Source organism: Phalangium opilio, unplaced genomic scaffold (genome assembly GCF_054372755.1).
Source record: "Phalangium opilio isolate 3A_F unplaced genomic scaffold, DU_Popi_V2 ptg000095l_1, whole genome shotgun sequence".
NCBI lineage: Eukaryota > Metazoa > Arthropoda > Arachnida > Opiliones > Phalangiidae > Phalangium > Phalangium opilio.
Window position 1 is genome coordinate 3,483,839 of NW_028324200.1, and position 15,960 is coordinate 3,499,798.

At 41.1% G+C, this 15,960-nt stretch overlaps 45 non-coding genes and 19 pseudogenes across 45 annotated transcripts; all 64 read left to right on the forward strand.

Annotated features, from left to right (window-relative positions):
- Positions 1-59: 59 nt before the first annotated feature.
- Positions 60-178, forward strand: LOC149636177 (5S ribosomal RNA). Its single transcript, XR_016373216.1, has one exon. It is a non-coding gene; the product is annotated as a 5S ribosomal RNA (ribosomal RNA).
- A 131-nt stretch (positions 179-309) lies between these two features.
- LOC149636178 (5S ribosomal RNA) lies at positions 310-428 on the forward strand. The gene has a single exon (XR_016372924.1). It is a non-coding gene; the product is annotated as a 5S ribosomal RNA (ribosomal RNA).
- A 130-nt stretch (positions 429-558) lies between these two features.
- Positions 559-677, forward strand: LOC149636179 (5S ribosomal RNA). Its single transcript, XR_016373217.1, has one exon. It is a non-coding gene; the product is annotated as a 5S ribosomal RNA (ribosomal RNA).
- Positions 678-808: 131 nt separating this feature from the next.
- On the forward strand, positions 809-927 carry LOC149636180 (5S ribosomal RNA; annotated as a pseudogene).
- A 130-nt stretch (positions 928-1,057) lies between these two features.
- LOC149636181 (5S ribosomal RNA) lies at positions 1,058-1,176 on the forward strand. The gene has a single exon (XR_016372497.1). It is a non-coding gene; the product is annotated as a 5S ribosomal RNA (ribosomal RNA).
- Positions 1,177-1,306: 130 nt separating this feature from the next.
- LOC149636182 (5S ribosomal RNA) lies at positions 1,307-1,425 on the forward strand. Its single transcript, XR_016372928.1, has one exon. It is a non-coding gene; the product is annotated as a 5S ribosomal RNA (ribosomal RNA).
- Positions 1,426-1,555: 130 nt separating this feature from the next.
- On the forward strand, positions 1,556-1,674 carry LOC149636183 (5S ribosomal RNA). Its single transcript, XR_016372719.1, has one exon. It is a non-coding gene; the product is annotated as a 5S ribosomal RNA (ribosomal RNA).
- A 138-nt stretch (positions 1,675-1,812) lies between these two features.
- LOC149636184 (5S ribosomal RNA) lies at positions 1,813-1,931 on the forward strand. Its single transcript, XR_016372846.1, has one exon. It is a non-coding gene; the product is annotated as a 5S ribosomal RNA (ribosomal RNA).
- Positions 1,932-2,062: 131 nt separating this feature from the next.
- Positions 2,063-2,181, forward strand: LOC149636185 (5S ribosomal RNA). Its single transcript, XR_016373219.1, has one exon. It is a non-coding gene; the product is annotated as a 5S ribosomal RNA (ribosomal RNA).
- A 130-nt stretch (positions 2,182-2,311) lies between these two features.
- LOC149636186 (5S ribosomal RNA) lies at positions 2,312-2,430 on the forward strand. The gene has a single exon (XR_016372848.1). It is a non-coding gene; the product is annotated as a 5S ribosomal RNA (ribosomal RNA).
- Positions 2,431-2,561: 131 nt separating this feature from the next.
- Positions 2,562-2,680, forward strand: LOC149636187 (5S ribosomal RNA). The gene has a single exon (XR_016373220.1). It is a non-coding gene; the product is annotated as a 5S ribosomal RNA (ribosomal RNA).
- Positions 2,681-2,810: 130 nt separating this feature from the next.
- Positions 2,811-2,929, forward strand: LOC149636188 (5S ribosomal RNA). The gene has a single exon (XR_016372498.1). It is a non-coding gene; the product is annotated as a 5S ribosomal RNA (ribosomal RNA).
- A 130-nt stretch (positions 2,930-3,059) lies between these two features.
- LOC149636189 (5S ribosomal RNA) lies at positions 3,060-3,178 on the forward strand. Its single transcript, XR_016372531.1, has one exon. It is a non-coding gene; the product is annotated as a 5S ribosomal RNA (ribosomal RNA).
- A 130-nt stretch (positions 3,179-3,308) lies between these two features.
- Positions 3,309-3,427, forward strand: LOC149636190 (5S ribosomal RNA). Its single transcript, XR_016372720.1, has one exon. It is a non-coding gene; the product is annotated as a 5S ribosomal RNA (ribosomal RNA).
- Positions 3,428-3,565: 138 nt separating this feature from the next.
- Positions 3,566-3,684, forward strand: LOC149636191 (5S ribosomal RNA). The gene has a single exon (XR_016372850.1). It is a non-coding gene; the product is annotated as a 5S ribosomal RNA (ribosomal RNA).
- A 131-nt stretch (positions 3,685-3,815) lies between these two features.
- Positions 3,816-3,934, forward strand: LOC149636192 (5S ribosomal RNA). The gene has a single exon (XR_016373221.1). It is a non-coding gene; the product is annotated as a 5S ribosomal RNA (ribosomal RNA).
- Positions 3,935-4,064: 130 nt separating this feature from the next.
- Positions 4,065-4,183, forward strand: LOC149636193 (5S ribosomal RNA). Its single transcript, XR_016372851.1, has one exon. It is a non-coding gene; the product is annotated as a 5S ribosomal RNA (ribosomal RNA).
- A 131-nt stretch (positions 4,184-4,314) lies between these two features.
- LOC149636194 (5S ribosomal RNA) lies at positions 4,315-4,433 on the forward strand. The gene has a single exon (XR_016373222.1). It is a non-coding gene; the product is annotated as a 5S ribosomal RNA (ribosomal RNA).
- A 130-nt stretch (positions 4,434-4,563) lies between these two features.
- On the forward strand, positions 4,564-4,682 carry LOC149636195 (5S ribosomal RNA). Its single transcript, XR_016372500.1, has one exon. It is a non-coding gene; the product is annotated as a 5S ribosomal RNA (ribosomal RNA).
- Positions 4,683-4,812: 130 nt separating this feature from the next.
- LOC149636196 (5S ribosomal RNA) lies at positions 4,813-4,931 on the forward strand. Its single transcript, XR_016372533.1, has one exon. It is a non-coding gene; the product is annotated as a 5S ribosomal RNA (ribosomal RNA).
- A 130-nt stretch (positions 4,932-5,061) lies between these two features.
- LOC149636197 (5S ribosomal RNA) lies at positions 5,062-5,180 on the forward strand. The gene has a single exon (XR_016372721.1). It is a non-coding gene; the product is annotated as a 5S ribosomal RNA (ribosomal RNA).
- Positions 5,181-5,318: 138 nt separating this feature from the next.
- On the forward strand, positions 5,319-5,437 carry LOC149636198 (5S ribosomal RNA). Its single transcript, XR_016372852.1, has one exon. It is a non-coding gene; the product is annotated as a 5S ribosomal RNA (ribosomal RNA).
- A 131-nt stretch (positions 5,438-5,568) lies between these two features.
- LOC149636199 (5S ribosomal RNA) lies at positions 5,569-5,687 on the forward strand. The gene has a single exon (XR_016372853.1). It is a non-coding gene; the product is annotated as a 5S ribosomal RNA (ribosomal RNA).
- Positions 5,688-5,818: 131 nt separating this feature from the next.
- Positions 5,819-5,937, forward strand: LOC149636200 (5S ribosomal RNA). Its single transcript, XR_016373223.1, has one exon. It is a non-coding gene; the product is annotated as a 5S ribosomal RNA (ribosomal RNA).
- Positions 5,938-6,067: 130 nt separating this feature from the next.
- Positions 6,068-6,186, forward strand: LOC149636201 (5S ribosomal RNA; annotated as a pseudogene).
- Positions 6,187-6,316: 130 nt separating this feature from the next.
- On the forward strand, positions 6,317-6,435 carry LOC149636202 (5S ribosomal RNA). The gene has a single exon (XR_016373224.1). It is a non-coding gene; the product is annotated as a 5S ribosomal RNA (ribosomal RNA).
- A 131-nt stretch (positions 6,436-6,566) lies between these two features.
- On the forward strand, positions 6,567-6,685 carry LOC149636203 (5S ribosomal RNA). Its single transcript, XR_016372925.1, has one exon. It is a non-coding gene; the product is annotated as a 5S ribosomal RNA (ribosomal RNA).
- Positions 6,686-6,815: 130 nt separating this feature from the next.
- Positions 6,816-6,934, forward strand: LOC149636204 (5S ribosomal RNA). Its single transcript, XR_016373226.1, has one exon. It is a non-coding gene; the product is annotated as a 5S ribosomal RNA (ribosomal RNA).
- Positions 6,935-7,065: 131 nt separating this feature from the next.
- Positions 7,066-7,184, forward strand: LOC149636205 (5S ribosomal RNA; annotated as a pseudogene).
- Positions 7,185-7,314: 130 nt separating this feature from the next.
- LOC149636206 (5S ribosomal RNA) lies at positions 7,315-7,433 on the forward strand. The gene has a single exon (XR_016373275.1). It is a non-coding gene; the product is annotated as a 5S ribosomal RNA (ribosomal RNA).
- A 130-nt stretch (positions 7,434-7,563) lies between these two features.
- LOC149636207 (5S ribosomal RNA) lies at positions 7,564-7,682 on the forward strand. Its single transcript, XR_016372534.1, has one exon. It is a non-coding gene; the product is annotated as a 5S ribosomal RNA (ribosomal RNA).
- A 130-nt stretch (positions 7,683-7,812) lies between these two features.
- Positions 7,813-7,931, forward strand: LOC149636208 (5S ribosomal RNA). The gene has a single exon (XR_016372722.1). It is a non-coding gene; the product is annotated as a 5S ribosomal RNA (ribosomal RNA).
- Positions 7,932-8,062: 131 nt separating this feature from the next.
- Positions 8,063-8,181, forward strand: LOC149636209 (5S ribosomal RNA; annotated as a pseudogene).
- A 131-nt stretch (positions 8,182-8,312) lies between these two features.
- Positions 8,313-8,431, forward strand: LOC149636210 (5S ribosomal RNA). The gene has a single exon (XR_016373227.1). It is a non-coding gene; the product is annotated as a 5S ribosomal RNA (ribosomal RNA).
- Positions 8,432-8,561: 130 nt separating this feature from the next.
- On the forward strand, positions 8,562-8,680 carry LOC149636211 (5S ribosomal RNA). Its single transcript, XR_016372723.1, has one exon. It is a non-coding gene; the product is annotated as a 5S ribosomal RNA (ribosomal RNA).
- Positions 8,681-8,811: 131 nt separating this feature from the next.
- LOC149636212 (5S ribosomal RNA) lies at positions 8,812-8,930 on the forward strand. Its single transcript, XR_016373101.1, has one exon. It is a non-coding gene; the product is annotated as a 5S ribosomal RNA (ribosomal RNA).
- Positions 8,931-9,060: 130 nt separating this feature from the next.
- Positions 9,061-9,179, forward strand: LOC149636213 (5S ribosomal RNA; annotated as a pseudogene).
- Positions 9,180-9,314: 135 nt separating this feature from the next.
- On the forward strand, positions 9,315-9,433 carry LOC149636214 (5S ribosomal RNA). Its single transcript, XR_016372725.1, has one exon. It is a non-coding gene; the product is annotated as a 5S ribosomal RNA (ribosomal RNA).
- Positions 9,434-9,564: 131 nt separating this feature from the next.
- On the forward strand, positions 9,565-9,683 carry LOC149636215 (5S ribosomal RNA). Its single transcript, XR_016373102.1, has one exon. It is a non-coding gene; the product is annotated as a 5S ribosomal RNA (ribosomal RNA).
- A 130-nt stretch (positions 9,684-9,813) lies between these two features.
- On the forward strand, positions 9,814-9,932 carry LOC149636216 (5S ribosomal RNA; annotated as a pseudogene).
- Positions 9,933-10,067: 135 nt separating this feature from the next.
- LOC149636217 (5S ribosomal RNA) lies at positions 10,068-10,186 on the forward strand. The gene has a single exon (XR_016372726.1). It is a non-coding gene; the product is annotated as a 5S ribosomal RNA (ribosomal RNA).
- Positions 10,187-10,316: 130 nt separating this feature from the next.
- Positions 10,317-10,435, forward strand: LOC149636218 (5S ribosomal RNA). The gene has a single exon (XR_016372727.1). It is a non-coding gene; the product is annotated as a 5S ribosomal RNA (ribosomal RNA).
- Positions 10,436-10,566: 131 nt separating this feature from the next.
- Positions 10,567-10,685, forward strand: LOC149636219 (5S ribosomal RNA). The gene has a single exon (XR_016373103.1). It is a non-coding gene; the product is annotated as a 5S ribosomal RNA (ribosomal RNA).
- A 130-nt stretch (positions 10,686-10,815) lies between these two features.
- LOC149636220 (5S ribosomal RNA) lies at positions 10,816-10,934 on the forward strand (annotated as a pseudogene).
- A 135-nt stretch (positions 10,935-11,069) lies between these two features.
- On the forward strand, positions 11,070-11,188 carry LOC149636221 (5S ribosomal RNA). Its single transcript, XR_016372728.1, has one exon. It is a non-coding gene; the product is annotated as a 5S ribosomal RNA (ribosomal RNA).
- Positions 11,189-11,318: 130 nt separating this feature from the next.
- LOC149636222 (5S ribosomal RNA) lies at positions 11,319-11,437 on the forward strand. The gene has a single exon (XR_016372729.1). It is a non-coding gene; the product is annotated as a 5S ribosomal RNA (ribosomal RNA).
- Positions 11,438-11,568: 131 nt separating this feature from the next.
- LOC149636223 (5S ribosomal RNA) lies at positions 11,569-11,687 on the forward strand (annotated as a pseudogene).
- Positions 11,688-11,818: 131 nt separating this feature from the next.
- LOC149636224 (5S ribosomal RNA) lies at positions 11,819-11,937 on the forward strand (annotated as a pseudogene).
- A 130-nt stretch (positions 11,938-12,067) lies between these two features.
- On the forward strand, positions 12,068-12,186 carry LOC149636225 (5S ribosomal RNA; annotated as a pseudogene).
- A 136-nt stretch (positions 12,187-12,322) lies between these two features.
- LOC149636226 (5S ribosomal RNA) lies at positions 12,323-12,441 on the forward strand. The gene has a single exon (XR_016372861.1). It is a non-coding gene; the product is annotated as a 5S ribosomal RNA (ribosomal RNA).
- A 131-nt stretch (positions 12,442-12,572) lies between these two features.
- LOC149636227 (5S ribosomal RNA) lies at positions 12,573-12,691 on the forward strand (annotated as a pseudogene).
- A 131-nt stretch (positions 12,692-12,822) lies between these two features.
- Positions 12,823-12,941, forward strand: LOC149636228 (5S ribosomal RNA; annotated as a pseudogene).
- A 130-nt stretch (positions 12,942-13,071) lies between these two features.
- LOC149636229 (5S ribosomal RNA) lies at positions 13,072-13,190 on the forward strand (annotated as a pseudogene).
- A 135-nt stretch (positions 13,191-13,325) lies between these two features.
- Positions 13,326-13,444, forward strand: LOC149636230 (5S ribosomal RNA). The gene has a single exon (XR_016372730.1). It is a non-coding gene; the product is annotated as a 5S ribosomal RNA (ribosomal RNA).
- Positions 13,445-13,574: 130 nt separating this feature from the next.
- Positions 13,575-13,693, forward strand: LOC149636231 (5S ribosomal RNA). The gene has a single exon (XR_016372731.1). It is a non-coding gene; the product is annotated as a 5S ribosomal RNA (ribosomal RNA).
- A 131-nt stretch (positions 13,694-13,824) lies between these two features.
- Positions 13,825-13,943, forward strand: LOC149636232 (5S ribosomal RNA; annotated as a pseudogene).
- Positions 13,944-14,074: 131 nt separating this feature from the next.
- Positions 14,075-14,193, forward strand: LOC149636233 (5S ribosomal RNA; annotated as a pseudogene).
- A 130-nt stretch (positions 14,194-14,323) lies between these two features.
- Positions 14,324-14,442, forward strand: LOC149636234 (5S ribosomal RNA; annotated as a pseudogene).
- A 136-nt stretch (positions 14,443-14,578) lies between these two features.
- LOC149636235 (5S ribosomal RNA) lies at positions 14,579-14,697 on the forward strand. The gene has a single exon (XR_016372862.1). It is a non-coding gene; the product is annotated as a 5S ribosomal RNA (ribosomal RNA).
- Positions 14,698-14,828: 131 nt separating this feature from the next.
- On the forward strand, positions 14,829-14,947 carry LOC149636236 (5S ribosomal RNA; annotated as a pseudogene).
- Positions 14,948-15,078: 131 nt separating this feature from the next.
- On the forward strand, positions 15,079-15,197 carry LOC149636237 (5S ribosomal RNA; annotated as a pseudogene).
- A 130-nt stretch (positions 15,198-15,327) lies between these two features.
- LOC149636238 (5S ribosomal RNA) lies at positions 15,328-15,446 on the forward strand (annotated as a pseudogene).
- Positions 15,447-15,581: 135 nt separating this feature from the next.
- On the forward strand, positions 15,582-15,700 carry LOC149636239 (5S ribosomal RNA). Its single transcript, XR_016372732.1, has one exon. It is a non-coding gene; the product is annotated as a 5S ribosomal RNA (ribosomal RNA).
- A 130-nt stretch (positions 15,701-15,830) lies between these two features.
- On the forward strand, positions 15,831-15,949 carry LOC149636240 (5S ribosomal RNA). Its single transcript, XR_016372733.1, has one exon. It is a non-coding gene; the product is annotated as a 5S ribosomal RNA (ribosomal RNA).
- The last annotated feature ends 11 nt before the right edge of the window (positions 15,950-15,960 follow it).

The following is a 15,960-nucleotide window of genomic DNA, read 5'->3' on the forward strand; positions in this document are numbered from 1 at the left end:
CATGCACAAGGGTAATTTGTCAAATTAGTTTTAAATTCGAATAACTAACTTAAGTTCTCGGCAACGGCCATATCACGCTGAAAACACCGGTTCTCGTCCGATCACCGAAGTTAAGCAGCGTCGAGCGCAGTCAGTACTTGGGAGGGAGACCACTTAGGAACACTGCGTGCCGTTGTCTTTTACAGTGTAGTTTCCTTTTTTAAAATCCACCAGATATGAGAAAAGCAAACAGAGTTTCTTTTTTTTCAAACATGCAGAAGGGTAATTTGTCAAATTAGTTTTAAATTCGAATAACTAACTAAAGTTCTCGGCAACGGCCATATCACGCTGAAAACTCCGGTTCTTGTCCGATCACCGAAGTTAAGCAGCGTCGAGCGCAGTCAGTACTTGGGAGGGAGACCACGTAGGAACACTGCGTGCCGTTGTCTTTTACAGTGTAGTTTCCTTTTTTAAAATCCACCAGATATGAGAAAAGCAAACAGAGTTTCTTTTTTCCAAACATGCACAAGGGTAATTTGTCAAATTAGTTTTAAATTCGAATAACTAACTAAAGTTCTCGGCAACGGCCATATCACGCTGAAAACACCGGTTCTCGTCCGATCACCGAAGTTAAGCAGCGTCGAGCGCAGTCAGTACTTGGGAGGGAGACCACTTAGGAACACTGCGTGCCGTTGTCTTTTACAGTGTAGTTTCCTTTTTTAAAATCCACCAGATATGAGAAAAGCAAACAGAGTTTCTTTTTTTTCAAACATGCAGAAGGGTAATTTGTCAAATTAGTTTTAAATTCGAATAACTAACTAAAGTTCTCGGCAACGGCCATATCACGCTGAAAACTCCGGTTCTTGTCCGATCACCGAAGTTAAGCAGCGTCGAGCGCAGTCAGTACTTGGGAGGGAGACCACGTAGAAACACTGCGTGCCGTTGTCTTTTACAGTGTAGTTTCCTTTTTTAAAATCCACCAGATATGAGAAAAGCAAACAGAGTTTCTTTTTTTCAAACATGCACAAGGGTAATTTGTCAAATTAGTTTTAAATTCGAATAACTAACTAAAGTTCTCGGCAACGGCCATATCACGCTGAAAACACCGGTTCTCGTCCGATCACCGAAGTTAAGCAGAGTAGAGCGCAGTCAGTACTTGGGAGGGAGACCACTTAGGAACACTGCGTGCCGTTGTCTTTTACAGTGTAGTTTCCTTTTTTAAAATCCACCAGATATGAGAAAAGCAAACAGAGTTTCTTTTTTTCAAACATGCAGAAGGGTAATTTGTCAAATTAGTTTTAAATTCGAATAACTATCTAAAGTTCTCGGCAACGGCCATATCACGCTGAAAACACCGGTTCTCGTCCGATCACCGAAGGTAAGCAGCGTCGAGCGCAGTCAGTATTTGGGAGGGAGACCACTTAGGAACACTGCGTGCCGTTGTCTTTTACAGTGTAGTTTCCTTTTTTAAAATCCACCAGATATGAGAAAAGCAAACAGAGTTTCTTTTTTTCAAACATGCAGAAGGGTAATTTGTCAAATTAGTTTTAAATTCGAATAACTAACTAAAGTTCTCGGCAACGGCCATATCACGCTGAAAACACCGGTTCTCGTCCGATCACCGAAATTAAGCAGCGTCGAGCGCAGTCAGTACTTGGGAGGGAGACCACTTAGGAACACTGCGTGCCGTTGTCTTTTACAGTTTAGTTTCCTTTTTTAAAATCTACCAGATATGAGAAAAGCAAACAGAGTTTCTTTTTTTATTTTTTGAAAACATGCAGAAGGGTAATTTGTCAAATTAGTTTTAAATTCGAATAACTAACTAAAGTTCTCGGCAACGGCCATATCACGCTGAAAACACCGGTTCTCGTCCGATCACCGAAGTTAAGCAGCGTCGAGCGCAGTTAGAACTTGGGAGGGAGACCACTTAGGAACACTGCGTGCCGTTGTCTTTTACAGTGTAGTTTCCTTTTTTAAAATCCACCAGATATGAGAAAAGCAAACTGAGTTTCATTTTTTTCAAACATGCAGAAGGGTAATTTGTCAAATTACTTTTAAACTCGAATAACTAACTAAAGTTCTCGGCAACGGCCATATCACGCTGAAAACACCGGTTCTCGTCCGATCACCGAAGTTAAGCAGCGTCGAGCGCAGTCAGTACTTGGGAGGGAGACCACTTAGGAACACTGCGTGCCGTTGTCTTTTACAGTGTAGTTTCCTTTTTTAAAATCCACCAGATATGAGAAAAGCAAACAGAGTTTCTTTTTTTCAAACATGCAGAAGGGTAATTTGTCAAATTAGTTTTAAATTCGAATAACTAACTAAAGTTCTCGGCAACGGCCATATCACGCTGAAAACACCGGTTCTCGTCCGATCACCGAAGTTAAGCAGCGTCGAGCGCAGTTAGAACTTGGGAGGGAGACCACTTAGGAACACTGCGTGCCGTTGTCTTTTACAGTGTAGTTTCCTTTTTTAAAATCCACCAGATATGAGAAAAGCAAACTGAGTTTCATTTTTTTCAAACATGCAGAAGGGTAATTTGTCAAATTACTTTTAAACTCGAATAACTAACTAAAGTTCTCGGCAACGGCCATATCACGCTGAAAACACCGGTTCTCGTCCGATCACCGAAGTTAAGCAGCGTCGAGCGCAGTCAGTACTTGGGAGGGAGACCACTTAGGAACACTGCGTGCCGTTGTCTTTTACAGTGTAGTTTCCTTTTTTAAAATCCACCAGATATGAGAAAAGCAAACAGAGTTTCTTTTTTTCAAACATGCAGAAGGGTAATTTGTCAAATTAGTTTTAAATTCGAATAACTAACTAAAGTTCTCGGCAACGGCCATATCACGCTGAAAACACCGGTTCTCGTCCGATCACCGAAGTTAAGCAGAGTAGAGCGCAGTCAGTACTTGGGAGGGAGACCACTTAGGAACACTGCGTGCCGTTGTCTTTTACAGTGTAGTTTCCTTTTTTAAAATCCACCAGATATGAGAAAAGCAAACAGAGTTTCTTTTTTTCAAAGATGCAGAAGGGTAATTTGTCAAATTAGTTTTAAATTCGAATAACTATCTAAAGTTCTCGGCAACGGCCATATCACGCTGAAAACACCGGTTCTCGTCCGATCACCGAAGGTAAGCAGCGTCGAGCGCAGTCAGTACTTGGGAGGGAGACCACTTAGGAACACTGCGTGCCGTTGTCTTTTACAGTGTAGTTTCCTTTTTTAAAATCCACCAGATATGAGAAAAGCAAACAGAGTTTCTTTTTTTCAAACATGCAGAAGGGTAATTTGTCAAATTAGTTTTAAATTCGAATAACTAACTAAAGTTCTCGGCAACGGCCATATCACGCTGAAAACACCGGTTCTCGTCCGATCACCGAAATTAAGCAGCGTCGAGCGCAGTCAGTACTTGGGAGGGAGACCACTTAGGAACACTGCGTGCCGTTGTCTTTTACAGTTTAGTTTCCTTTTTTAAAATCTACCAGATATGAGAAAAGCAAACAGAGTTTCTTTTTTTATTTTTTGAAAACATGCAGAAGGGTAATTTGTCAAATTAGTTTTAAATTCGAATAACTAACTAAAGTTCTCGGCAACGGCCATATCACGCTGAAAACACCGGTTCTCGTCCGATCACCGAAGTTAAGCAGCGTCGAGCGCAGTTAGAACTTGGGAGGGAGACCACTTAGGAACACTGCGTGCCGTTGTCTTTTACAGTGTAGTTTCCTTTTTTAAAATCCACCAGATATGAGAAAAGCAAACTGAGTTTCATTTTTTTCAAACATGCAGAAGGGTAATTTGTCAAATTACTTTTAAACTCGAATAACTAACTAAAGTTCTCGGCAACGGCCATATCACGCTGAAAACACCGGTTCTCGTCCGATCACCGAAGTTAAGCAGCGTCGAGCGCAGTCAGTACTTGGGAGGGAGACCACTTAGGAACACTGCGTGCCGTTGTCTTTTACAGTGTAGTTTCCTTTTTTAAAATCCACCAGATATGAGAAAAGCAAACAGAGTTTCTTTTTTTCAAACATGCAGAAGGGTAATTTGTCAAATTAGTTTTAAATTCGAATAACTAACTAAAGTTCTCGGCAACGGCCATATCACGCTGAAAACACCGGTTCTCGTCCGATCACCGAAGTTAAGCAGCGTCGAGCGCAGTTAGAACTTGGGAGGGAGACCACTTAGGAACACTGCGTGCCGTTGTCTTTTACAGTGTAGTTTCCTTTTTTAAAATCCACCAGATATGAGAAAAGCAAACTGAGTTTCATTTTTTTCAAACATGCAGAAGGGTAATTTGTCAAATTACTTTTAAACTCGAATAACTAACTAAAGTTCTCGGCAACGGCCATATCACGCTGAAAACACCGGTTCTCGTCCGATCACCGAAGTTAAGCAGCGTCGAGCGCAGTCAGTACTTGGGAGGGAGACCACTTAGGAACACTGCGTGCCGTTGTCTTTTACAGTGTAGTTTCCTTTTTTAAAATCCACCAGATATGAGAAAAGCAAACAGAGTTTCTTTTTTTCAAACATGCAGAAGGGTAATTTGTCAAATTAGTTTTAAATTCGAATAACTAACTAAAGTTCTCGGCAACGGCCATATCACGCTGAAAACACCGGTTCTCGTCCGATCACCGAAGTTAAGCAGAGTAGAGCGCAGTCAGTACTTGGGAGGGAGACCACTTAGGAACACTGCGTGCCGTTGTCTTTTACAGTGTAGTTTCCTTTTTTAAAATCCACCAGATATGAGAAAAGCAAACAGAGTTTCTTTTTTTCAAAGATGCAGAAGGGTAATTTGTCAAATTAGTTTTAAATTCGAATAACTATCTAAAGTTCTCGGCAACGGCCATATCACGCTGAAAACACCGGTTCTCGTCCGATCACCGAAGGTAAGCAGCGTCGAGCGCAGTCAGTACTTGGGAGGGAGACCACTTAGGAACACTGCGTGCCGTTGTCTTTTACAGTGTAGTTTCCTTTTTTAAAATCCACCAGATATGAGAAAAGCAAACAGAGTTTCTTTTTTTCAAACATGCAGAAGGGTAATTTGTCAAATTAGTTTTAAATTCGAATAACTAACTAAAGTTCTCGGCAACGGCCATATCACGCTGAAAACACCGGTTCTCGTCCGATCACCGAAATTAAGCAGCGTCGAGCGCAGTCAGTACTTGGGAGGGAGACCACTTAGGAACACTGCGTGCCGTTGTCTTTTACAGATTAGTTTCCTTTTTTAAAATCTACCAGATATGAGAAAAGCAAACAGAGTTTCTTTTTTTATTTTTTGAAAACATGCAGAAGGGTAATTTGTCAAATTAGTTTTAAATTCGAATAACTAACTAAAGTTCTCGGCAACGGCCATATCACGCTGAAAACACCGGTTCTCGTCCGATCACCGAAGTTAAGCAGCGTCGAGCGCAGTTAGAACTTGGGAGGGAGACCACTTAGGAACACTGCGTGCCGTTGTCTTTTACAGTGTAGTTTCCTTTTTTAAAATCCACCAGATATGAGAAAAGCAAACTGAGTTTCATTTTTTTCAAACATGCAGAAGGGTAATTTGTCAAATTACTTTTAAATTCGAATAACTAACTAAAGTTCTCGGCAACGGCCATATCACGCTGAAAACACCGGTTCTCGTCCGATCACCGAAGTTAAGCAGCGTCGAGCGCAGTTAGAACTTGGGAGGGAGACCACTTAGGAACACTGCGTGCCGTTGTCTTTTACAGTGTAGTTTCCTTTTTTAAAATCCACCAGATATGAGAAAAGCAAACTGAGTTTCATTTTTTTCAAACATGCAGAAGGGTAATTTGTCAAATTACTTTTAAACTCGAATAGCTAACTAAAGTTCTCGGCAACGGCCATATCACGCTGAAAACACCGGTTCTCGTCCGATCACCGAAGTTAAGCAGCGTCGAGCGCAGTCAGTACTTGGGAGGGAGACCACTTAGGAACACTGCGTGCCGTTGTCTTTTACAGTGTAGTTTCCTTTTTTAAAATCCACCAGATATGAGAAAAGCAAACAGAGTTTCTTTTTTTCAAACATGCAGAAGGGTAATTTGTCAAAATAGTTTTAAATTCGAATAACTAACTAAAGTTCTCGGCAAAGGCCATATCACGCTGAAAACACCGGTTCACGTCCGATCACCGAAATTAAGCAGCGTCGAGCGCAGTCAGTACTTGGGAGGGAGACCACTTAGGAACACTGCGTGCCGTTGTCTTTTACAGTGTAGTTTCCTTTTTTAAAATCCACCAGATATGAGAAAAGCAAACAGAGTTTCTTTTTTCCAAACATGCACAAGGGTAATTTGTCAAATTAGTTTTAAATTCGAATAACTAACTAAAGTTCTCGGCAACGGCCATATCACGCTGAAAACACCGGTTCTCGTCCGATCACCGAAGTTAAGCAGCGTCGAGCGCAGTCAGTACTTGGGAGGGAGACCACTTAGGAACACTGCGTGCCGTTGTCTTTTACAGTGTAGTTTCCTTTTTTAAAATCCACCAGATATGAGAAAAGCAAACAGAGTTTCTTTTTTTTCAAACATGCAGAAGGGTAATTTGTCAAATTAGTTTTAAATTCGAATAACTAACTAAAGTTCTCGGCAACGGCCATATCACGCTGAAAACTCCGGTTCTTGTCCGATCACCGAAGTTAAGCAGCGTCGAGCGCAGTCAGTACTTGGGAGGGAGACCACGTAGGAACACTGCGTGCCGTTGTCTTTTACAGTGTAGTTTCCTTTTTTAAAATCCACCAGATATGAGAAAAGCAAACAGAGTTTCTTTTTTCCAAACATGCACAAGGGTAATTTGTCAAATTAGTTTTAAATTCGAATAACTAACTAAAGTTCTCGGCAACGGCCATATCACGCTGAAAACACCGGTTCTCGTCCGATCACCGAAGTTAAGCAGCGTCGAGCGCAGTCAGTACTTGGGAGGGAGACCACTTAGGAACACTGCGTGCCGTTGTCTTTTACAGTGTAGTTTCCTTTTTTAAAATCCACCAGATATGAGAAAAGCAAACAGAGTTTCTTTTTTTTCAAACATGCAGAAGGGTAATTTGTCAAATTAGTTTTAAATTCGAATAACTAACTAAAGTTCTCGGCAACGGCCATATCACGCTGAAAACTCCGGTTCTTGTCCGATCACCGAAGTTAAGCAGCGTCGAGCGCAGTCAGTACTTGGGAGGGAGACCACGTAGAAACACTGCGTGCCGTTGTCTTTTACAGTGTAGTTTCCTTTTTTAAAATCCACCAGATATGAGAAAAGCAAACAGAGTTTCTTTTTTTCAAACATGCACAAGGGTAATTTGTCAAATTAGTTTTAAATTCGAATAACTAACTAAAGTTCTCGGCAACGGCCATATCACGCTGAAAACACCGGTTCTCGTCCGATCACCGAAGTTAAGCAGCGTAGAGCGCAGTCAGTACTTGGGAGGGAGACCACTTAGGAACACTGCGTGCCGTTGTCTTTTACAGTGTAGTTTCCTTTTTTAAAATCCACCAGATATGAGAAAAGCAAACAGAGTTTCTTTTTTTCAAACATGCAGAAGGGTAATTTGTCAAATTAGTTTTAAATTCGAATAACTATCTAAATTTCTCGGCAACGGCCATATCACGCTGAAAACACCGGTTCTCGTCCGATCACCGAAGGTAAGCAGCGTCGAGCGCAGTCAGTACTTGGGAGGGAGACCACTTAGGAACACTGCGTGCCGTTGTCTTTTACAGTGTAGTTTCCTTTTTTAAAATCCACCAGATATGAGAAAAGCAAACAGAGTTTCTTTTTTTCAAACATGCAGAAGGGTAATTTGTCAAATTAGTTTTAAATTCGAATAACTAACTAAAGTTCTCGGCAACGGCCATATCACGCTGAAAACACCGGTTCTCGTCCGATCACCGAAATTAAGCAGCGTCGAGCGCAGTCAGTACTTGGGAGGGAGACCACTTAGGAACACTGCGTGCCGTTGTCTTTTACAGTGTAGTTTCCTTTTTTAAAATCCACCAGATATGAGAAAAGCAAACAGAGTTTCTTTTTTTTCAAACATGCAGAAGGGTAATTTGTCAAATTAGTTTTAAATTCGAATAACTAACTAAAGTTCTCGGCAACGGCCATATCACGCTGAAAACAGCGGTTCGCGTCCGATCACCGAAGTTAAGCAGCGTCGAGCGCAGTTAGAACTTGGGAGGGAGACCACTTAGGAACACTGCGTGCCGTTGTCTTTTACAGTGTAGTTTCCTTTTTTAAAATCCACCAGATATGAGAAAAGCAAACAGAGTTTCTTTTTTTTCAAACATGCAGAAGGGTAATTTGTCAAATTACTTTTAAATTCGAATAACTAACTAAAGTTCTCGGCAACGGCCATATCACGCTGAAAACACCGGTTCTCGTCCGATCACCGAAGTTAAGCAGCGTCGAGCGCAGTCAGTACTTGGGAGGGAGACCACTTAGGAACACTGCGTGCCGTTGTCTTTTACAGTGTAGTTTCCTTTTTTAAAATCCACCAGATATGAGAAAAGCAAACAGAGTTTCTTTTTTTCAAACATGCAGAAGGGTAATTTGTCAAATTAGTTTTAAATTCGAATAACTAACTAAAGTTCTCGGCAACGGCCATATCACGCTGAAAACACCGGTTCTCGTCCGATCACCGAAATTAAGCAGCGTCGAGCGCAGTCAGTACTTGGGAGGGAGACCACTTAGGAACACTGCGTGCCGTTGTCTTTTACAGTGTAGTTTCCTTTTTTAAAATCCACCAGATATGAGAAAAGCAAACAGAGTTTCTTTTTTTTCAAACATGCAGAAGGGTAATTTGTCAAATTAGTTTTAAATTCGAATAACTAACTAAAGTTCTCGGCAACGGCCATATCACGCTGAAAACACCGGTTCTTGTCCGATCACCGAAGTTAAGCAGCGTCGAGCGCAGTCAGTACTTGGGAGGGAGACCACTTAGGAACACTGCGTGCCGTTGTGTTTTACAGTGTAGTTTCCTTTTTTAAAATCCACCAGATATGAGAAAAGCAAACAGAGTTTCTTTTTTTCAAACATGCAAAAGGGTAATTTGTCAAATTAGTTTTAAATTCGAATAACTAACTAAAGTTCTCGGCAACGGCCATATCACGCTGAAAACACCGGTTCTCGTCCGATCACCGAAATTAAGCAGCGTCACGCGCAGTCAGTACTTGGGAGGGAGACCAATTAGGAACACTGCGTGCCGTTGTCTTTTACACTTTAGTTTCCTTTTTTAAAATCCAACAGATATGAGAAAAGCAAAGAGAGTTTCTTTTTTTAAAAAAAAACATGGAGAAGGGTAATTTGTCAAATTAGTTTTAAATTCGAATAACTAACTAAAGTTCTCGGCAACGGCCATATCACGCTGAAAACACCGGTTCTCGTCCGATCACCGAAATTAAGCAGCGTCGAGCGCAGTCAGTACTTGGGAGGGAGACCACTTAGGAACACTGCGTGCCGTTGTCTTTTACAGTGTAGTTTCCTTTTTTAAAATCCACCAGATATGAGAAAAGCAAACAGAGTTTCTTTTTTTTCAAACATGCAGAAGGGTAATTTGTCAAATTAGTTTTAAATTCGAATAACTAACTAAAGTTCTCGGCAACGGCCATATCACGCTGAAAACACCGGTTCTTGTCCGATCACCGAAGTTAAGCAGCGTCGAGCGCAGTCAGTACTTGGGAGGGAGACCACTTAGGAACACTGCGTGCCGTTGTGTTTTACAGTGTAGTTTCCTTTTTTAAAATCCACCAGATATGAGAAAAGCAAACAGAGTTTCTTTTTTTCAAACATGCAAAAGGGTAATTTGTCAAATTAGTTTTAAATTCGAATAACTAACTAAAGTTCTCGGCAACGGCCATATCACGCTGAAAACACCGGTTCTCGTCCGATCACCGAAATTAAGCAGCGTCACGCGCAGTCAGTACTTGGGAGGGAGACCAATTAGGAACACTGCGTGCCGTTGTCTTTTACACTTTAGTTTCCTTTTTTAAAATCCAACAGATATGAGAAAAGCAAAGAGAGTTTCTTTTTTTAAAAAAAAACATGGAGAAGGGTAATTTTTCTAATAAGTTTGAAATTCGAATTATTAACTAAAGTTCTCGGCAACGGCCATATCACGCTGAAAACACCGGTTCTCGTCCGATCACCGAAATTAAGCAGCGTCGAGCGCAGTCAGTACTTGGGAGGGAGACCACTTAGGAACACTGCGTGCCGTTGTCTTTTACAGTGTAGTTTCCTTTTTTAAAATCCACCAGATATGAGAAAAGCAAACAGAGTTTCTTTTTTTCAAACATGCAGAAGGGTAATTTGTCAAATTAGTTTTAAATTCGAATAACTAACTAAAGTTCTCGGCAACGGCCATATCACGCTGAAAACACCGGTTCTCGTCCGATCACCGAAATTAAGCAGCGTCGAGCGCAGTCAGTACTTGGGAGGGAGACCACTTAGGAACACTGCGTGCCGTTGTCTTTTACAGTGTAGTTTCCTTTTTTAAAATCCACCAGATATGAGAAGAGCAAACAGAGTTTCTTTTTTTTCAAACATGCAGAAGGGTAATTTGTCAAATTAGTTTTAAATTCGAATAACTAACTAAAGTTCTCGGCAACGGCCATATCACGCTGAAAACACCGGTTCTTGTCCGATCACCGAAGTTAAGCAGCGTCGAGCGCAGTCAGTACTTGGGAGGGAGACCACTTAGGAACACTGCGTGCCGTTGTGTTTTACAGTGTAGTTTCCTTTTTTAAAATCCACCAGATATGAGAAAAGCAAACAGAGTTTCTTTTTTTCAAACATGCAAAAGGGTAATTTGTCAAATTAGTTTTAAATTCGAATAACTAACTAAAGTTCTCGGCAACGGCCATATCACGCTGAAAACACCGGTTCTCGTCCGATCACCGAAATTAAGCAGCGTCACGCGCAGTCAGTACTTGGGAGGGAGACCAATTAGGAACACTGCGTGCCGTTGTCTTTTACACTTTAGTTTCCTTTTTTAAAATCCAACAGATATGAGAAAAGCAAAGAGAGTTTCTTTTTTTAAAAAAAAACATGGAGAAGGGTAATTTTTCTAATAAGTTTGAAATTCGAATTATTAACTAAAGTTCTCGGCAACGGCCATATCACGCTGAAAACACCGGTTCTCGTCCGATCACCGAAATTAAGCAGCGTCGAGCGCAGTCAGTACTTGGGAGGGAGACCACTTAGGAACACTGCGTGCCGTTGTCTTTTACAGTGTAGTTTCCTTTTTTAAAATCCACCAGATATGAGAAAAGCAAACAGAGTTTCTTTTTTTCAAACATGCAGAAGGGTAATTTGTCAAATTAGTTTTAAATTCGAATAACTAACTAAAGTTCTCGGCAACGGCCATATCACGCTGAAAACACCGGTTCTCGTCCGATCACCGAAATTAAGCAGCGTCGAGCGCAGTCAGTACTTGGGAGGGAGACCACTTAGGAACACTGCGTGCCGTTGTCTTTTACAGTGTAGTTTCCTTTTTTAAAATCCACCAGATATGAGAAAAGCAAACAGAGTTTCTTTTTTTTCAAACATGCAGAAGGGTAATTTGTCAAATTAGTTTTAAATTCGAATAACTAACTAAAGTTCTCGGCAACGGCCATATCACGCTGAAAACACCGGTTCTTGTCCGATCACCGAAGTTAAGCAGCGTCGAGCACAGTCAGTACTTGGGAGGGAGACCACTTAGGAACACTGCGTGCCGTTGTCTTTTACAGTGTAGTTTCCTTTTTTAAAATCCACCAGATATGAGAAAAGCAAACAGAGTTTCTTATCTTTCAAACATGCAGAAGGGTAATTTGTCAAATTAGTTTTAACTTCGAATAACTAACTAAAGATCTCGGCGACGGCCATATCACGCTGAAAACACCGGTTCTCGTCCGATCACCGAAATTAAGCAGCGTCAAGCGCAGTCAGTACTTGGGAGGGAGACCACTTAGGAACACTGCGTGCCGTTGTCTTTTACAGTGTAGTTTCCTTTTTTAAAATCCACCAGATATGAGAAAAGCAAACAGAGTTTCTTTTTTTCAAACATGCACAAGGGTAATTTGTCAAATTAGTTTTAAATTCGAATAACTAACTAAAGTTCTCGGCAACGGCCATATCACGCTGAAAACACCGGTTCTCGTCCGATCACCGAAATTAAGGAGCGTCACGCGCAGTCAGTACTTGGGAGGGAGACCAATTAGGAACACTGCGTGCCGTTGTCTTTTACACTTTAGTTTCCTTTTTTAAAATCCAACAGATATGAGAAAAGCAAAGAGAGTTTCTTTTTTTAAAAAAAAAACATGGAGAAGGGTAATTTTTCTAATAAGTTTGAAATTCGAATTATTAACTAAAGTTCTCGGCAACGGCCATATCACGCTGAAAACACCGGTTCTCGTCCGATCACCGAAATTAAGCAGCGTCGAGCGCAGTCAGTACTCGGGAGGGAGACCACTTAGGAACACTGCGTGCCGTTGTCTTTTACAGTGTAGTTTCCTTTTTTAAAATCCACCAGATATGAGAAAAGCAAACAGAGTTTTTTTTTTTTCAAACATGCAGAAGGGTAATTTGTCAAATTAGTTTTAAATTCGAATAACTAACTAAAGTTCTCGGCAACGGCCATATCACGCTGAAAACACCGGTTCTTGTCCGATCACCGAAGTTAAGCAGCGTCGAGCACAGTCAGTACTTGGGAGGGAGACCACTTAGGAACACTGCGTGCCGTTGTCTTTTACAGTGTAGTTTCCTTTTTTAAAATCCACCAGATATGAGAAAAGCAAACAGAGTTTCTTATCTTTCAAACATGCAGAAGGGTAATTTGTCAAATTAGTTTTAACTTCGAATAACTAACTAAAGATCTCGGCGACGGCCATATCACGCTGAAAACACCGGTTCTCGTCCGATCACCGAAATTAAGCAGCGTCAAGCGCAGTCAGTACTTGGGAGGGAGACCACTTAGGAACACTGCGTGCCGTTGTCTTTTACAGTGTAGTTTCCTTTTTTAAAATCCACCAGATATGAGAAAAGCAAACAGAGTTTCTTTTTTTCAAACATGCACAAGGGTAATTTGTCAAATTAGTTTTAAATTCGAATAACTACCTAAAGTTCTCGGCAACGGCCATATCACGCTGAAAACACCGGTTCTCGTCCGATCACCGAAATTAAGCAGCGTCACGCGCAGTCAGTACTTGGGAGGGAGACCAATTAGGAACACTGCGTGCCGTTGTCTTTTACACTTTAGTTTCCTTTTTTAAAATCCAACAGATATGAGAAAAGCAAAGAGAGTTTCTTTTTTTAAAAAAAAACATGGAGAAGGGTAATTTTTCTAATAAGTTTGAAATTCGAATTATTAACTAAAGTTCTCGGCAACGGCCATATCACGCTGAAAACACCGGTTCTCGTCCGATCACCGAAATTAAGCAGCGTCGAGCGCAGTCAGTACTTGGGAGGGAGACCACTTAGGAACACTGCGTGCCGTTGTCTTTTACAGTGTAGTTTCCTTTTTTAAAATCCACCAGATATGAGAAAAGCAAACAGAGTTTCTTTTTTTCAAACATGCAGAAGGGTAATTTGTCAAATTAGTTTTAAATTCGAATAACTAACTAAAGTTCTCGGCAACGGCCATATCACGCTGAAAACACCGGTTCTCGTCCGATCACCGAAATTAAGCAGCGTCGAGCGCAGTCAGTACTTGGGAGGGAGACCACTTAGGAACACTGCGTGCCGTTGTCTTTTACAGTGTAGTTTCCTTTTTTAAAATCCACCAGATATGAGAAAAGCAAACAGAGTTTCTTTTTTTTCAAACATGCAGAAGGGTAATTTGTCAAATTAGTTTTAAATTCGAATAACTAACTAAAGTTCTCGGCAACGGCCATATCACGCTGAAAACACCGGTTCTTGTCCGATCACCGAAGTTAAGCAGCGTCGAGCACAGTCAGTACTTGGGAGGGAGACCACTTAGGAACACTGCGTGCCGTTGTCTTTTACAGTGTAGTTTCCTTTTTTAAAATCCACCAGATATGAGAAAAGCAAACAGAGTTTCTTATCTTTCAAACATGCAGAAGGGTAATTTGTCAAATTAGTTTTAACTTCGAATAACTAACTAAAGATCTCGGCGACGGCCATATCACGCTGAAAACACCGGTTCTCGTCCGATCACCGAAATTAAGCAGCGTCAAGCGCAGTCAGTACTTGGGAGGGAGACCACTTAGGAACACTGCGTGCCGTTGTCTTTTACAGTGTAGTTTCCTTTTTTAAAATCCACCAGATATGAGAAAAGCAAACAGAGTTTCTTTTTTTCAAACATGCACAAGGGTAATTTGTCAAATTAGTTTTAAATTCGAATAACTAACTAAAGTTCTCGGCAACGGCCATATCACGCTGAAAACACCGGTTCTCGTCCGATCACCGAAATTAAGGAGCGTCACGCGCAGTCAGTACTTGGGAGGGAGACCAATTAGGAACACTGCGTGCCGTTGTCTTTTACACTTTAGTTTCCTTTTTTAAAATCCAACAGATATGAGAAAAGCAAAGAGAGTTTCTTTTTTTAAAAAAAAAACATGGAGAAGGGTAATTTTTCTAATAAGTTTGAAATTCGAATTATTAACTAAAGTTCTCGGCAACGGCCATATCACGCTGAAAACACCGGTTCTCGTCCGATCACCGAAATTAAGCAGCGTCGAGCGCAGTCAGTACTCGGGAGGGAGACCACTTAGGAACACTGCGTGCCGTTGTCTTTTACAGTGTAGTTTCCTTTTTTAAAATCCACCAGATATGAGAAAAGCAAACAGAGTTTTTTTTTTTTCAAACATGCAGAAGGGTAATTTGTCAAATTAGTTTTAAATTCGAATAACTAACTAAAGTTCTCGGCAACGGCCATATCACGCTGAAAACACCGGTTCTTGTCCGATCACCGAAGTTAAGCAGCGTCGAGCACAGTCAGTACTTGGGAGGGAGACCACTTAGGAACACTGCGTGCCGTTGTCTTTTACAGTGTAGTTTCCTTTTTTAAAATCCACCAGATATGAGAAAAGCAAACAGAGTTTCTTATCTTTCAAACATGCAGAAGGGTAATTTGTCAAATTAGTTTTAACTTCGAATAACTAACTAAAGATCTCGGCGACGGCCATATCACGCTGAAAACACCGGTTCTCGTCCGATCACCGAAATTAAGCAGCGTCAAGCGCAGTCAGTACTTGGGAGGGAGACCACTTAGGAACACTGCGTGCCGTTGTCTTTTACAGTGTAGTTTCCTTTTTTAAAATCCACCAGATATGAGAAAAGCAAACAGAGTTTCTTTTTTTCAAACATGCACAAGGGTAATTTGTCAAATTAGTTTTAAATTCGAATAACTACCTAAAGTTCTCGGCAACGGCCATATCACGCTGAAAACACCGGTTCTCGTCCGATCACCGAAATTAAGCAGCGTCACGCGCAGTCAGTACTTGGGAGGGAGACCAATTAGGAACACTGCGTGCCGTTGTCTTTTACACTTTAGTTTCCTTTTTTAAAATCCAACAGATATGAGAAAAGCAAAGAGAGTTTCTTTTTTTAAAAAAAAACATGGAGAAGGGTAATTTTTCTAATAAGTTTGAAATTCGAATTATTAACTAAAGTTCTCGGCAACGGCCATATCACGCTGAAAACACCGGTTCTCGTCCGATCACCGAAATTAAGCAGCGTCGAGCGCAGTCAGTACTTGGGAGGGAGACCACTTAGGAACACTGCGTGCCGTTGTCTTTTACAGTGTAGTTTCCTTTTTTAAAATCCACCAGATATGAGAAAAGCAAACAGAGTTTCTTTTTTTCAAACATGCAGAAGGGTAATTTGTCAAATTAGTTTTAAATTCGAATAACTAACTAAAGTTCTCGGCAACGGCCATATCACGCTGAAAACACCGGTTCTCGTCCGATCACCGAAATTAAGCAGCGTCGAGCGCAGTCAGTACTTGGGAGGGAGACCACTTAGGAACACTGCGTGCCGTTGTCTTTTACAGTGTA